The sequence below is a fragment of the Xyrauchen texanus genome, chromosome 17 (assembly GCF_025860055.1).
Source record: "Xyrauchen texanus isolate HMW12.3.18 chromosome 17, RBS_HiC_50CHRs, whole genome shotgun sequence".
Classification (NCBI taxonomy): domain Eukaryota; kingdom Metazoa; phylum Chordata; class Actinopteri; order Cypriniformes; family Catostomidae; genus Xyrauchen; species Xyrauchen texanus.
The window spans coordinates 38,203,736-38,210,092 of record NC_068292.1 but is presented as its reverse complement, the minus strand read 5'-3'; positions in this window follow the sequence as shown (position 1 = coordinate 38,210,092).

The following is a 6,357-nucleotide window of genomic DNA, read 5'->3' as shown; positions in this document are numbered from 1 at the left end:
TTTGCATGTCAGGAACCAATCTAGGCAATTAATATACTTAACAGACTATATTTATCAGTATACACGTGTTAGCAATAAGACAAAAAGCTTTCTGAGACTTGATTACGGTTCAATGGGGGATATGACATTCTGGGCCACCGTGCGCCCCTGGAGGAAGAAGCCATTGTGATCTCATATAAAACAATTGACTCTGACATGTGCCGCTGACTGTAGTAGCATCTGTGCTGATCATGTGCTGATTATAGTTTCATTAAGCGTCGAATTTGCATAGGGTAAAAACACTAATTATTAACACTTTTGTCACGAGAATTATCGAGTGTTATAATAATTAATACGATGACAAATTTTTTTTTTTACACACATTATTAAGATGTTTATTAAGATTACTCCCTCACTCTGTATGCCAAATATTTCTCTGCGATTTAAATTGTAACTTTAGTGGAATACAGTTACTTATATTTTGTATTTTAAATACGTAATCTCGTTTCATGTATTCCGTTACTCCCCAACTCTGATTATATATTATTTTGTATTTTTAATAACATTGATTTTGTAGTGACTGTAGTGCCACGTCCCATTGATAAATGTAATTTTAAAAAGTTGTTTCACTTTGTATTTAACACAACACTTGCATCAATAAAAAAAAGTTACTCAGAGGTCCTGAGAGGACAAACATGTCCAGATCAAAAAACTGCCATACAAATATTCTATATTAATATAATTTTCCACTTTCAATCGGTTCATTTTTAAACCAACATCAGTGTCGATCATAACTACCAAATATTCATAAATGTTCATGATTTTAACCCTTTAAATGCCAGTTTGTTTACATAATGCCACTGTTGTTTTTTATGAACCCCCCCTAACAAAAAAATGAATAATTTTCCATATACAAAATGCTAAGGGGAATGCATTATTATTTTTTGTGCAGTGTCAGATTAAAAAAAAAAACACTCAGGATCTTAGAGGACAAAAATATCCACATCAAAAAACTGCCATATAAATATTATATATTCATATTATTTTCCTCTTTCCCTTTAAATGCCAGTTTGTTTACATAATGTCACTGTTGTTTTTACACACACACACACATACACATACATTTCTCAAAACACAAATAAAAAAACACATTCTGACATCCATACAATCACACCCACACCATTTTAGCTGCATCATTTATTCAATTGGCCTGCAGTGCTCTATAGTGCACCAACCTCCCCGTTCAACATATGACCCACCTAGATAAAAAGGACTCATAAGTTTGAATGCTGTTCATAGACTTCAGCTCAGCATTCAACACAATAATTCCTCAGCACCAGACTGGAAAGCTGAACCTGCTGGGCCTGGACACCTCCCTCTGCAACTGGATCCTGGACTTCCTGACTGGGAGACCTCAGTCAGTCTGGATCTGTAACAGCATCGCCACCACCACCACACTGAGCACTGGGGCCCTCCAGGGCTGTGTGCTCAGTCCACTGCTGTTCAATCTGCTGACTCACGACTGTGCAGCAATGCACAGCTCGAACCGCATCATTAAGTTCGCCGATGACACGACCGTGGTGGGTCTCATCAGCAAGAACGACAAGTCAGCATACAGAGAGGAATTGCAGCGGCTAATGGACTGGTGTAGAGCCAACAACCTGTCCCTGAAAGTGGACAAAACAAAAGAGATGTTTGTTGACTTTAGGAGAGCACAGTGACCGCTCTCCGCTGAACATCGACGGCTCCTCAGTGGAGATCGTCAAGAGCACCAAATTCCTTGGTGTTCACCTGGTGGAGAACCTCACCTGGTCCCTCAACACCAGCTCTATTATCAAGAAAGCCCAGCAGCGTCTCTACTTTCTTCGAATGCGGAGGAAAGCACATCTTCCACCCCCCATCCTCACTACATTCTATAGAGGGACTATTGAGAGCATCCTGAGCAGCTGCATCTCTGCCTGGTTTGGGACTTGCACCGTTTCGGACAGCAAAGCCTTGCAGAGGATATAGTGTGAACAGCTGAGAAGATCATCGGGGTCTCTCTTCCCTCCATAAGAGACATTTACAAAAAACACTACATCCGCAAAGCAACCAGCATTGTTGATGACCCCACACACCCCTCACACAAACTCTTCACCCTCCTGCTGTCTGGCAAGAGGTACCGAAGCATTCGAGCCGTCATGGCCAGACTGTGTAACAGCTTCTTCCCCCAAGCCATCAGACTCCTCAATACTCAGAGACTGGACTGATACACACACACACACACACTGAGTTGCACTTTAATTTTTGTCACTTCATAACTGGCTGCTACCTCAATAACTAGAATAAAATAGAAGACTATCTCATAGTATGTTATGTTTACATTTGGCATTTTTAGAAACTGTCATCTTTTTGCACTACTGTGTACTGGTCGGCGCTGCACTGTCTATCACTGTGCCTATTGTCCTGTTAATTTTTAGTAATTCATTGTACTGTCCCATACATTTTGCACACGTTTGCATGTGCACTTTATATAGGTATGTTATTTAGTGTAGTCTCATGTGGTTCTGTGTTTGTCCTATGTTGTTTTATGTAGCACCATGGTCCTGAAGGAACGTTGTCTCGTTTCACTATGTGCTGTACTATCTGTATATGGTTGAACGACAATAAAAACCACTTGACTTGACTTGACTATTATAGCTAACAGAAAATAGGAAAAATAGACTAGACATGAGAAAAATGGCGCCATCTGGTGAAAAGAAAAGTTAAAATGTGAAGCCAGGTCTTTGGAATTAAAGAAGCATAATATCATAGAATTCATGATTTTATGCTTTAATGGCACTGGGATCAAATATTGCAGTTTTAATGGGTTTCAATGGGGACATTTTTGTCCTTAAGGTCCTGAGTGTTAGTATTTTGTGTACACAGAGTATTATAGATGTATTATAGGAACTGAGGTTGAAATATCAATATTCCCCCAAAATACACACCTTTTATGACAAACTTATGACATTGGCATTAACACAGCCAAAATGATCTAAATAAATAAATACAAATTAAATTAAAATAAAAAGAACAAAATGTCCCCAAGGTCTTACAAGGGTTAATAATATATTTACTAAATGCTCATCCAGGCTGAGTTAGTACACTCTATCAGCAATTTAACATTGCACTTATGGAGATGGGCGATTAGACTTCCCAATAACAGGGACAGTTCTTACAGTATCGCATTGTGTCCGAATCTTAGCTATTCAAATGATATGTTCATGATGCCTAAAAATGTATTTATCATTCACTTTTATTCAAAGCAACATAACTCTTTTTTATTACATTTATCAATAGGACACGAATACACAGTTATAGCAAAATCATACAAAGTTTAAATAAAAATAAAAAGAATATATAATAGACCAACTTCCAGTCAGCATATGGCCAAGTGAGGTGGCTTGTGATCTCTCAAGCATTGTCCATTAGAGGCAACACCTCACAACAGCACGATGACAGCTTTGCTTGTTAGCTTCTGATTTTGTGTATTGTTCCTGGTTCTTTGTGACCTTGTACATTCTTTTTGTATACTGACAAAGTCACTCGTTACACATTCGTTGTTTATGTGACTTTTCATCAGTATTATTTATATAACTCGCTGCTCATCTAACCAGAGTGGAAAAGTGGACAGGTAAGACATCACGTGACATACACCTTGCACCACATAGACTGTTATTTGTATTAGACACCTTAGGTTAGGAGTGAGTGCCAACCCCTGTACTTTTGGTGTTTTTTGAGAGCAGGCAGAATAGTTTAGACATTGGCGTTTCCAACGCTGAAGACCTGTTTTATTTTCTTTCTTGCATTTGTTTGAACTAACAATTTAGTGAGATTAGAGGGCTATAAAAACAAGTTAGAATTGTTTTGCTTTGATTCTTTCTTTTCTTTGGCTCCACTCATGTCCTTTTTCCCTCTGGTTTCATTATTAGTATGTTCTTTGCATAACAGGTAAACACCCAATTCAGTTATCATTGACTTTTCTTTACGGTGATACAACTAAGAATAAATGACCTTTTTTACCTTTTACTTGCCTGGTTGCTTTTGTCATATGCCCACCCAACACACACCTTAAATCCATTTACAATTAAAATGTTACCCCCTCAAACCCTTAGACTACCCTAGGGGTCGTAACAATATGGCATGCAGAGTTCACAGATAAAGGTGGTTCGGGACAATATTTAATGAATATTTGAACAAATTTGCAGAGCAATCCCAACTCTAATTCTAGCTGAAGGCAGTAGGCTACAGAAGACGGGGCAAGTTGTCCAATCAGATAAAAGGGGTATTTCAGTGCTGCTCACATCTGCATTTCAAATATTCAAGATGTAAATAAAATGCTTAAACAATGAAAGAAAATGTAAATTGAGCCTTTTTCCCCTTTCTCTTTATTACTTTCTAAATAGAAAATATTGCAGTTTATAATGCTCTTCTCCATAATTTGATCATTATTTGATGAGTTACTGCTGACATAATCAACAGAAAATGAACACAAACATCCCTTTTAATCCAAATGTATTTTACTGCCTGCTTTCATCTGGCAGTAATAGTGCAATATAAATTGTCCCGGGGCAATTTTTGTCAAAAAAGCACAACCTATAATGAGCCTAATTTACATAAATACTTAAAGGAGGCATGTTTGCACTGAAAGGAATGACAATTACTTAATTTTAATACTATTTTATCACTTTGGATGGTTAGTAAATAAGAAAAGAAAAATGGCATGCAAAAAAAATGCCACACGCAGAAGTGGCACAACTGTACAGTGAATTTACCCATAGTGGGCAAACAAAAAGGGTGCATGAAATAAAATAAAAAAATCAAAGAGATACATCATAGAGTTAAATGATGCCTATGAGAGAGAACTGGTTTCAGGGGTCAGCATATCTTACACTCACCTCAAAGAGAAGTGAGATGTCAGAGAGGGAACAGGTCACTTCGGTGTGATGGGAGAGAAAGAGCTGTAACAGCGTGGGAGCTTTATCTGCCTGCATCAGTGGGACGTGCGGCTTTGTTCTATGCTTTTTTTTTTTTTTGGACTGAGGTATGTCAAAAACAAGTTGTTTAACAAAAAAAGTTTATTTTTGAAAGTTGAACCAAATAGTGAAGGAGATCTGTCAACATAACACCAGAATACATAGGAATTCCTTCAAGACTGTTGGAAAAGCATTCCAGGTGTTGCAACGGTAGCTGTGCAGTGTGTGTAAACCTCCCCTGGCCGGCGCACTTGCGACTGATGCTAGAGGCTGTAGCCTTTAGCCTCCTTGTTAGCGTGCCCACCTCCAATGCCGGAAATGCTGGTTCGCATCCCGCTCAGAGTTGGTCGAGTAGGTCCAGTTACATTGGTGCCATGACCCGGATGGGAGTGAGGTTTAGGGAGGTGAGTGTAACGGTAGCCAGCTGGCACATGCTGTGCAGTGTGTGTAAACCTCACTCCCCTGGCCTCAGGAGGATCACTAGCGACTGGCTCTAGAGGTTGTAGCCTTTAGCATCCTCGTTAGCATGCGCGCCTCCCATATCGAAGAAGCCGGTTCGAATCCCACTCGGAGCGTGTTGAGCAGGACCGGCTGCAGTGGCACTCATGAAGTTGGATGAGTGTGCAAAGCTGTTATAATGGCAAAGGGTGAATACTTTTTTTAGAGGTTTTATTATCACTACATAATCCTGTAGTATAATAAATTAAGTTGACTGGCACTATTATCAAGTATACACAGTCTGAGGGGTGACTAAAATGAATCAAGTGTAAATAAAATGTAATGGTTAAAATGTGGCAGCCCCCATGAGGGGGCCCTCTCCTTGTAGAATAAAACAGCTTTAATTAGTTGACTGGAGTCTTCATTTCATGTGAGTCCTCATGATTATATACATATGTTTCAAAATCACCATACATTTTTTTAGGAGTAAAACTTATTTTTACTGTGGTTTTTACTGTACTTCATTATTATAGCAGAATTGTTACAGTAATAACAATTACTGTAGGGGGAAGAGGCACATTCACAGTTCTGTGTCCAGTCGGAAAGGTCAAGTCTTTGATCTCAAGGCAGCTTTAGAGGATGTTGAAGTTCCTTACAGCAGAAAAATATATTGACTTTCAACTTACTGTTTCATTGGAGTTTTCTTAAACTCTTAAAAAGATTGCTTGCCCACCCACTCGGCTCCTGCTAAACACAAACGTTTATGTCAAAATGTAATTACCTGTGATCTATTGAAAAAGTTAAAACTCTTAGTATAAGCTTTGCACAGCTTCTGCTTCTATTTCAGGGAAACATCTTTTGGTGACTTTCATGACTAAAAATAAAATTGCAGTCTGGCCTTTCTCATTGCAACCTGCATGTGCAGTAAAGGTTTTTTCCCACA